Consider the following 11,177-nt stretch of genomic DNA (forward strand, 5'->3'; position numbering starts at 1 on the left):
AGTGATTACCCCGGAAGTCCTTTTATTTACCTATTCTGGGTTTTTTGTTATTCCAGATGAATTTGCAAATTGTTCTGTCTAACTCTATGAAGAATTAGATTGGTATTTTGATGGGGATTGCATTAAATCTGTGGATCGCTTTTGGTAAAATGGCCATTTTTACTATATTAATTTTGCCAATCCATGAGCATGGGAGATCTTTCCATCTTCTGAGCTCTTCTTTACTTTCTTCAGAGGATTGAAGTTCTTATCATACAGATCTTTCACTTGCTTGGTTAAAGTCACATCGAGATGTTTTATATTATTTGGGACTATTATGAAGGGTGTCCTTTCCCTAATTTCTTTCTCGGCTTTTTTCTCTTTTATGTAGAGGAAGGCTACTGATTTGAGTTTTATACCCAGACATTTTGCTGAAGGTGTTTATCAGGTTTAGTAGTTCTCTGGTGGAACTTTTGGGATCACTTAAATATACTATCATATCATCTGGAAATAGTGATATTTTGACTTCTTTTTTTCCAATCTGTGTCCCTTTCATCTCCTTTTGTTGTCTGATTGCTCTGGCTAGAACTTCAAGAAGTATATTGAATAAGTAGGGAGAGAATGGGCAGCCTTGTCTAGTCCCTGATTTTAGTGGGATTGCTTCAATTTTCTCTCCATTTAGTTTAATGTTAGCTACTGGTTTGCTGTATATGGCTTTTACTATGTTAAGGTATGGGCCTTGAATTCCTCTTCTTTCCAGGACTTTTATCATGAAGGGGTGTTGAATTTTGTCAAATGCTTTCTCAGCATCTAATGAAATGATCATGTAGTTTTTAATCTTTCAGTTTGTTTATATAATGGATTATGTTGATGGTTTTCCATATATTAAACAATCCCTGCATGGCTGGGATGAAGCCTAATTGATCACGGTGGATGATTCTTTTGATGTGCTCTTGGATTCAGTTTGCCAGAATTTTATTATCTTTGCATCGATATTCATAAGAGAAATTAGTCTGAAGTTCTCTTTCTTTGTTGGGTCTTTTTTTTTTTTTTCCCAGAGCTGGGGACTGAACCCAGGGCCTTGCACTTGCTAGGCAAGCGCTCCACCACTGAGATAAATCCCCAACTCCCCTTTGTTGGGTCTTTGTGTGGTTTAGATATAAGTGTAATTGTGGCTTCATAGAAGGAATTTGGTAGCACTCCATCTGTTTCAATTTTGTGGAATAGTTTGGATCGTATTCGTATGAGGTCTTCTATGAAGGTCTGATAGAATTCTGCACTGAACCCATCTGGACCTGGGCTCTTTTTTGTTGGGAGACCTTTAATGACTGCTTCTATTTCCTTAGGAGTTATGGGGTTGTTTAACTGGTTTATCTGTTCCTGATTTAACTTCGGTACCTGGTATCTGTGTAGGAAATTGTCCATTTCCTGAAGATTTTCAAATTTTGTTGAATATAGGTTTTTGTAGTAGGATCTGATGATTTTTTGTATTTGCTCTGATTCTGTAGTTATATCTCCCTTTCCATTTCTGATTTTGTTAATTTCTGTCCTCTCGATAGTCTGGCTAAGGGTTTATCTATCTTGATTTTCTCAAAGAACCAACTTTTGGTTCTGTTGATTCTTTGTATGCTCCTTTTTGTTTCTACTTGTTTGATTTCAGCTCTGAATTTGATTATTTCCTGCCTTCTATTCCTCCTGGGTGTATTTGCTTCTTTTTGTTCTAGAGCTTTTAGGTGTGCTGTCAAGCTGCTGACATATGCTCTCTCTTGTTTCTTTCTGCAGGTACACAGAGCTATGAGTTTTCATCTTAGCATGGCTTTCATTGTGTCCCCTAATTTTGGGTATGTTGTACCTTCATTTTCATTATATTCTAAGAAGTCTTTAATTTCTTTATTTCTTCCTTGACCAGGTTATCACTGAGTAGAGCATTGTTCAACTTCCATGTATATGTGGGCGTTCTTTCCTTATTGTTGTTGAAGATCAGCTTTAGCGTGTGGTGGTCTGATTGGACACATGGCATTATTTCTATCTTTCTGTATCTATTGAGGCCTGTTTTATGACCAATTATATGGTCAATTTTGGAGAAAATACTATGAGGTGGTGAGAAGAAGGTATATCCTTTGGTTTTAGGATAGAATGTTCTATAAATATCTGTTAAGTCCATTTGGTTCATGACTTCTCTTAGTCTGTCTATGTCTCTGTTTAATTTCTGTTTCCATTATCTGTCCATTGATGAGAGTGGGGCGTTGAATTCTCCTACTACTATTGTGTGAGGTGCAACGTGTGATTTGTGCTTTAGTAAGGATTCTTTTATTTTTGTAGGTGCCTTTGTATTTGGAGCATAGATATTTACGGCTGAGAGTTCATCTTGGTGGATTTTTCCTTTGATGATTATGAAGTGTCCTTCCTTATCTTTTTTTAATGACTTTTAGTTGAAAATCGAATTTATTAGATATTAGAATGTCTACTCTAGCTTGCTTCTTCAGACCATTTGCTTGGAAAGTTGTTTTCCAGCCTTTCACTCTGAGGTAGTGTCTGTCTTTGTCTCTGAGGTGTGTTTCCTGTAGGCAGCAGAATGCAGGGTCTCATTGCGTATCCAGTTTGTTAATCTATGTCTTTTTATTGGGGAGTTGAGTCCATTGATGTTGAGAGATACTAAGGAATAGTGATTGTTGCTTCCTGGTATATTCACATTTGGATGTGAGGTTATGTTTGTGTGCTTTTCTTCTCTTTGTTTTGTTGTCAAGACAATTTGTTTCTTGCTTTTTCTAGGGTGTAGCTTGCCTCCTTATGTTGGGTATTGCCATTTATTACTCTTTGTAGTGCTGGTTTTTTAGAAAGATATTGTGTAAATTTGGTTTTGTCATGGAATATCTTGGTTTCTTCATCTATATTGAGAGTTTTGCAGGATACAGTAACCTGGGTTGGCATTTGTGTTCTGTTAGGGTCTATATGACATCTGTCCAGGATTTTCTGGCTTTCATAGTCTCTGGTGAGAAATCTGCTGTAAGTCTGATAGGTCTGCCTTTATATGTTACTTGACCTTTTTCCCTTACTGCTTTTAATATTCTTTCTTTGTTTTGTGCATTTGGTGTTTTGATTATTATGTGACGGGAAGAGTTTCTTTTCTGGTCCAATCTATTTGGAGTGCTGTAGGCTTCTTGTATGTCTATGGGTATCTCTTTCTTTAGGTTAGGGAAGTTTTCTTCTATGATTTTGTTGAAGATATTACTGGTCCTTTGTGCTGGGAGTCTTCACTCTCTTCTATACCTATTATTCTTAGGTTTGATCTTCTCATTGAGTCCTGGATTTCCTGTATATTTTGGACCAGTAGCTTATCCATTTTACATTATCTTTGACAGTTGTGTCAATGATTTCTATGGAATCTTCTTCTCCTGAGAGTCTCTCTTCTATCTCTTGCATTCTGTTGGTGATGCTTGTATCTATGGCTCCTTGTCTCTTCCTTTGGTTTTCTACATCCAGAGTTGTCTCCCTTTGTGCTCTCTTTATTGCTTCTGTTTCCATTTTTATTTCCTTCACCTGTTTGATTGTGTTTGCCTGGAATTCTTTCAGGGATTTTTGTGCTTCCTCTCTATAGGCTTCTATTTGTTTATTTATGTTTTCCTGCGTTTCTCTAACGGAGTTCTTCATGTCTTTCTTGAAGTCCTCCATCATCATGATCAAATGTGATTTTAAATCTAGATCTTGCTTTTCTGGTGTGTTTGGATATTCAGTGTTTGTTTTGGTGGGAGAATTTGGCTGCAATGATGCCATGTAGCCTTGGTTTCTGTTGCTTGGGTTCCTGCCCTTGCCTCTCACCATCAGGTTGTCTCTGGTGTTACATTGTTCTGCTATTTCTGACAGTGGTTAGACCCTCCTATAGGCCTGTGTGTCAGGAGTGCTGTAGACCTATTTTCTTGTTTTCTTTCAGTCAGTTACGGGTCAGAGTGTTCTGCTTTCGGGTGTGTAGTCTTTCCTGTCTACTTGTCTTCAGCTGTTCCTGTGGGCCTGTGACCTGAGTCCACCAGGAAGGTTGCTTGAAGCAGAAAAGTTGGTCTTACTTGTGGTCCTGTGGCTGAAGTTGCTCCTGGGGAGCTGCTTTTGAGCTCTCCATGAAGGTTGCAACCTAGAGGGCTTGCGTAGCCTTTTCCTGGCCCCCGAACCCCTGCACCAGGGTCCCAGATGGCATTAGGTGTTTTCCTCTGCAGTCAGAAATGTGAGCAGAGTGTAGTCTCTTCTGGCTTCCCAGGTGTGTCTACCCTCTGAAGGTTTAGCTCTCCCTCCCACAGGATTTGGGTGCAGGGAGCTTTCGCCTTACATGAGTTCTTGTGGAGTCGTGTCATCCCGAGATTTGAGTGAGGGTCTCCCAGCTTCAGGGGTCTTTCAAAACAATACTGAAAATAGAAAAGACACAGAAAATACTTGAAGATTTTTTTGGGAAAATAATCCTCAAATAATTAAAGACACAAAAATATTTAAGGAAAATTACAAGATTGTTTAAAAATAATATTGAAAATAGAAAAGCCACCAAATAGATTTCTGGAAAAAATTTGACGAAATGTTGGAAAATAATCCTCAAAATATAAAAGATACAAAATATTTCAGAAAAAATTTGAAGATTTTTTTTGAAGAAAATCTTCAAAATATTAAAGACACAGAAAACATTTTAAAAAACTACAAGATGCTTGTGAAAATAATCCTGAAAATAGAAAAGACACGGAAAATATATCAGGAAAAAAATTGATGATTTTTTTAAAAATATTACTCAAAATACAGAAGACACAGAAAATATTTCAGACCAATTCAAGATTGTTTTTAGATAATAATCCTGAAAATGTAAAAGACAGACAATAAAATATTTCAGAAAAAAATCAAGATTTTTGAGAAAATAATCCTGAAAATAGAAAAGACAACAAAAATATTTCAGAAAATCTTGAAGAATTATTTTGAAAATAATCCTCAGCATATTAAAAACACATAAAATATTTAATGAAAAAAATAAAAGTTTTTTGTGGAAATAATCTTGAAAACAGAGAAAAAACGAAATTATTTCTGGAAAAAATTGACGATTTTTTTTTATAAATAATACCGAAGTATAGAAGACAGGAAATATTTCAGAAAAAGTTCAAGATTTCTTTGGAAATTAATCCTCAAAATGGTAAAGACAGCAAAAATAGTTATGGAAAAAATACACGAATTTTGAGTTAATTATCCTAGACATTTATAAGACAGAAAACATTTCAGAAAATCTTCAAGATTTTTGAGAAAATCATCCTGAAAATAGAGAAGACACAGAAAATGTTTCAGAAAAAGATTTGATGTTTTTTTGGAAAATAATCCTCAAATAATTAAAGAAACAGGAAATATTTAAGGAAAATTACAAGATTTTTATGAAAACACTCATGAAAATAGAAAAGATACCAAACATGTTTCTGGAAAACATTGATGAAATTCTGGAAAATAATCCTCAAAATGTAGAAGACACAGAACATCTCTCAGCAAATTTAAAATTTTTTGGAAAATATTCCTCAAATATTAAGCACACGGAAAACATTTAAGGAAAAACATTGACAATTATTTCGAAAATAATCCTGAAAACATAAAAGCCATAGATAATATTTCAGAAAAAAAACAAGGACTTTTAGGTAATAATCTTTAAAATATAAAAGACACAGCAAATATTTTAGAAAAAATTTGAAGATTTTTTTTGGAAAATAATATTCAACATATTAAAGACACAGAAAAATGTTGAAGGAAAAATATAGGATTTTTGTGAAAACAATCCTGGAAAGAGGAAGACAAAGAAAACATCTCACAAAAATTTGAAGGAAAAATTTTTTGGAAAATGATCCTCAAAATATTAAAGACACAGAAAATAATTAAGAAAAAATAAATATTTTTGTAAAAATAAGTTTGAAAATAGAAAAGACGACGAAAGTATCTGGAAAAAATTGTCGAATTTTTGAAAAATAATCCTGACAATATTAGAGAAACAGAAAATATTTCAGAGAAATTAAAATTTTTTTTGGAAAATAGTCCTCAAAATATTAAAGATGCACAAAATGTGTACAAAAAACATTGACTTTTTTGGTAAATAATCCTGAAGATATTAAAGACAGGGAAAATATTTAAGGAAAAATACAAGATTTTTATGAAATTAATCATGAAAATGAAGACTCAAAAATTTTTTTTGGAAAATAATTTTCAAAGTATTAAAGAAATGGAAAACATTTAAGGAAAAAATTGATAATTATTTAGATAATAATCCTTAAAATAAAAAAGACACAAAATATTTCTGAAAAATTCAAAATTTTTTAGATAATAATCCTGAAAATATAAGACAGAAAATATTTAGGAAATAATCCTGAATATAGAAAAGACTCAGAAAGTATTTCAGAAAAATCTCAGATTTTTTTGGAAAATAATCATCAAGTAATTAATGACACAGGAAAATTTAAGAAAAAAAAAATGATTTTTTTTTTAAAAATAATCCTGACAATACAAAAGACACATAGATTGGTTCAGAAGAATTCAAGATTCTTTAGTTAATAATCCTGAAAATACAAAAGAAAATAAAAAAATTTCAGAAAATATTCCACATTTTTGGGAAAATGATTCTGAAAATAGAAAAAAATTCAGAAAATATTTCATAAATAATTTGAAGATTTTTTCATAATAATAGTCAGAATATTAAAGATACAGAAAATATTTAAAGAAAAAATAAATGTTTTTGTGAAAATAATCCTGAAAAATAAAAGACAATGAAAATATTTCTTGAAGGAAATTGAGAATTTTTGGAAAACATTGATTAAAATATAGAAGACACAGACAATATTTCAGAAAAATTCAAGATCTTTTTTTTGGAAATTAGTCCTCAATGTATTAAAAATACTGAAAATATTAATGAAATAGATGAGAATTTTTTTAGATAATAATCCTGAAAATATAAAAGACAAAGAAAATATGTCAGAAAAATTCAAGCGATTTTGGAAAAATAATCTTCAAAATATTAAAGATACCGAAAATGTTTAATAAAAGATGGTGATTTAGATAATAATCCTGAAAATATAAAACACACAAAATATATTTATGAAAAAAATTTGACATTTTTTGCATAATCCTCAATATATAGAAGACACAGAAATATTTTAACAAAACTCAAGAAGTTTTTGGAAATTAATCCTAAAAGTTTTAAAGACACACAAAACATTAACGGAAAAAAAAATTTTGAAAATAATCCTGAAATTATAAAAGATGCAAAAAAATTTCAGAAAAATTCAAGATATTTAGATAATAGTTCTGAAAGTATAAAATGTACAGAAAAGATTTCAGTAACAATTCAAGATTTTTCCAAAGTAATCCTTATCATAGAACAGACAGAAATTATTTCAGAAAAAATTTGAAGATATTTAAAAAAAAATATCCCTCAAACTATTAAAGACACAGAAAGCATTTAAGAAATAAAATTGATGATTTTTTTGGAAAATAATTCTGCAAATATAAAAGACACAGAAAATGATTCAGAAAAATTCAAGATTTTTTGGATAATAATGTGGAAAAAATAAAAGACACAGAAAAGATTTCAGAAAACGTTCAAGAGTTTTGGGAAAATAATCCTGAAAACAAAAAATACACAGAAAATATTTCAGAAAAAATTCAAAAATCTTTTTGTAAGATAACCCTCAATGTATTAAAGAACCAGAAAACATTTAAAGGCTTAAAGTGAGGATTTTTTGGAAAATAATTCTGAAAATATAAAAGACAGAAAATATTTATGAAAACATTTGAAGATTTCTTTTTGGAAAATAATCCTCAAAATTAAAGAAACCAAAATCATTTAAGGAAAAAAATTGATGGATGGAAAAAAATTGTTTAGATAATGATCCTTAAATTAGAAAAGACACAAAAATATTTCAGAAAATTTCAAAAGTTTTTAGATGATAATCCTGAAAATGTAACAGACACAGAAAATATTTCAGAAAATATTCAAGGCTTTTGGGAAATAATTCTGAAAATAGAAAATACACAGAAAATATTTCAGAAAAAATTCAAAAATTTTTTGTTTGGAAGATAATCCTCAAACTATTAAAGACAGAAAACTTTTAAGGAAAAACTGAGGATCTTTTGTAAAATAATTCTGAAAATATAAAAGACAAAGAAATATTTAAGAAAACGTTTGAAAAATTTTTGGAAAATAGTCCTAAAAGTATTAAAGAAACCGCAAACATTTAAGGAAAAAAAAAAAAAACCAAGTAATAACCCTTAAAATATAAAAGCTGGGTTGGGGATTTAGCTCAGTGGTAGAGTGCTTGCCTAGGAAGCGCAAGGCCCTGGGTTTGGTCCCCAGCTCCGAAAAAAAAAAAAGAACCAAAATATAATATTATATATATACATATATGACAAAATATTCAAAAAATTCAAAATCTTTTAGACAATAATCTTGAAAATAGAAAAGACAGAGAAAATATTTCAGAATACTTCAAGATTTTTGGGAAAATAATCCTGATAAGACAAAAGACACAGAAAATATTTCAGGAAAAATTTGAAGTTGTTTTGGGAAATAATCCTCAAAATAGTAAGGACAGAAAATATTTAAGGAAAAATACAAGATATTTGGAAAATAATCCTGACCAAAAAAAAGAGACAACAAAAATATTTCTGGAAAAATAATTGATGATCTTTAGAAAATAATCCTTAAAATATAGAAGACACAGAATATATTTCAGAAAAATCAAACATGGTTTAGGAAAATAGTCCTCATAAAGACACTGAAAATATTTAATGAAAAATGAGAATTGATAGATAATAATTCTGAAAATATAAGACACAGAAAATATTTCAGTAAAATTCAAGGTTGTTTTGGGAAAATTATCCTAAAAATTGAAAGGATACTTCAAATATATCTGAAAAATTTTGACATTTTTTTAGAAAAAATACTCAAAATATTAAAATTCAGAAAGTATTTATAGTTAAACACAAGAATTTTGAAAAAATAATCATGAAGATATAAAAGACACCAAAAATATTTCTGGAAAAAAATTGACAATATTTTTGGAAAATAATGCTCAAAATATAGAAGAAACAGAAAATATTTAAGAAAAAAATCAAGATTTTTTTGGTAAGTAGTCCTCAAAATATTAAAGTCACAGAAAATATTTAAGGAAATTAATTTAGAAAATATCAAGACATATAATATTTCAGAAAAATTCAAGATTTGTTAGATTAATAATCCAGAAATTATAAAAGACGCAGGAAATATTTCTGGAAAATACTTTAAGACTTTTTTGAAAACTATCCTCAAAACATGGAATACAGACAAAATATTTCAAAAAATTCAAGATTCTTTACATAATAATCTGAAAATTAAAAAAAAAAACGCAGTAAATGTTTCAGAAAAATTCAAAAGTTTTGGAAGAATTGTCCTGAGAATAGAAAGACACAGAAAATATTTCAGAAAAAAATATGAAGATTTTTTGGGAAAATAATCTTCAAAATACTAAAGACACAGACAACATTTAAGGAATAAACGTGATGAGATTTTGAAAAATATTTCTGAAAATATAAAAAACACAGAAAATATTTCAGAAAAATTCAACATTTTTTCTTTTTAGATAACAATGCTAAATATATAAAAGACACAGAAAGTATATCAGAAAATTTCAAGATTATTGGGAAAATAATCCTGAAAATAGAAAAGACAGAAAATAGTTCAGGAAAAATTTGAAGATTTCTTATAGAAAATAATCCTCAAAATATTAAAGACAACGAAAATATTTAAGGAAATATTCAAGATATTTGTGAAAATAATCCTGAAATTAGAAAAGACAACGAAAATAAACAAACAAACAAAAAACAAAGGAGACCAAAAAAAAAAAAAAAAAACCCAACCAAACAAAAAAACCCCTCAAGAAACAAATATGGAGCAGCCGAGATTTTTGCTAGAAAACAGACTATGTTTTAATAGTTGAATGGAAGCCTGCGCTGTGGTTGAACCCACCCAAAGGAGCTGCATCGAAAAAATGGTGGCAGGGTGGGGCAGGGCAGGGCAGGGCAGGGCAGGGCAGGTTGAACTGCCCTCAGGTTGAACTGAGGTTCCTTGAGGTTTTTTTAATTTTTTAATTTCTCCACTCCACTTGTTTACGGATCTTTAGTGCAGTGGGAATGCAAACTAATTTCAAACTCTAGATGTTGGCCTTCACGGCTGGTTATTTTTATTTTTATTTTTTAATCACCATGAATGAATATGAATCACACAGAGGCCACTACGAATTAATTTCTTTTTGCTCCAACACGTTTATTTTATTTTTTAAAATTTATTTATTATATATGTGTGTACACTGTAGCTGTCTTCAGACACACCAGAACAGGGCATCAGATTCCATTACAGATGGTTGTGAGCCACCATGTGGTAGCTGAGATTTGAACTCAGGACCTCTGGAAGAGTAGTCAGTGCTCTAACCAATGAGCAATCTCTCCAGCACCTCTATTTTTATTTTCTAATCACCACGAATGATTATGTATCACACACACGTCACTAAGTTCTCTGCTGGTAGGGGATGCGCCTTGCTCTGTAGAGGCTGTGAATGCATGAAGCTCTACATTCGACCCCAGCATTGCATAAAAATAATGCAAAAAAATATTAGAATATTAATATTAGAAAACTGTCATCCTATCTTTATATATATAAAACTGTTATCCTATTTTTATATATAAAATATGTACATAAATATAGAAAACTGTCATCTTATCTTTATATTTAAATTATATATAAATAGAACACTGTCATCCTATCTTAATATAATATATATGTCAAACTGTCATCCTATCTTTATATATAAAATATATATTTATATTATAGTGTTTGGGAAGTAGATGGAGGAGGACCGGGAATCCAAAGGTCATCGACTACATGGAGGACACCCTGGAAACTTGAGACTCCTTTTTTTAATTTTAAATTCTTTACCTTCTCACCCTTTGAATGCGTGTTTGGGGCAACACTATTGCATTTTATGTAGACCTTGAATCTTTTTCCTGTGCAATAATTTACATGTTGTCTATGTTGTTGTTTTGGGCTTTTTTGCACCAACCCGTCAAGGAGTGTTTAGGGTGTACTTCCAAGGATGTTTCTAGATCTTTCCATTATTAACTTAGGGTGTGGCAGGATACGACTGAGAGACCGGTGCAGGAGGATCAGATGT

This window comes from Rattus norvegicus, chromosome 6, assembly GCF_021556685.1.
Source record: "Rattus norvegicus strain SHRSP/BbbUtx chromosome 6, alternate assembly SHRSP_T2T, whole genome shotgun sequence".
NCBI classification, from domain to species: Eukaryota; Metazoa; Chordata; class Mammalia; order Rodentia; family Muridae; genus Rattus; species Rattus norvegicus.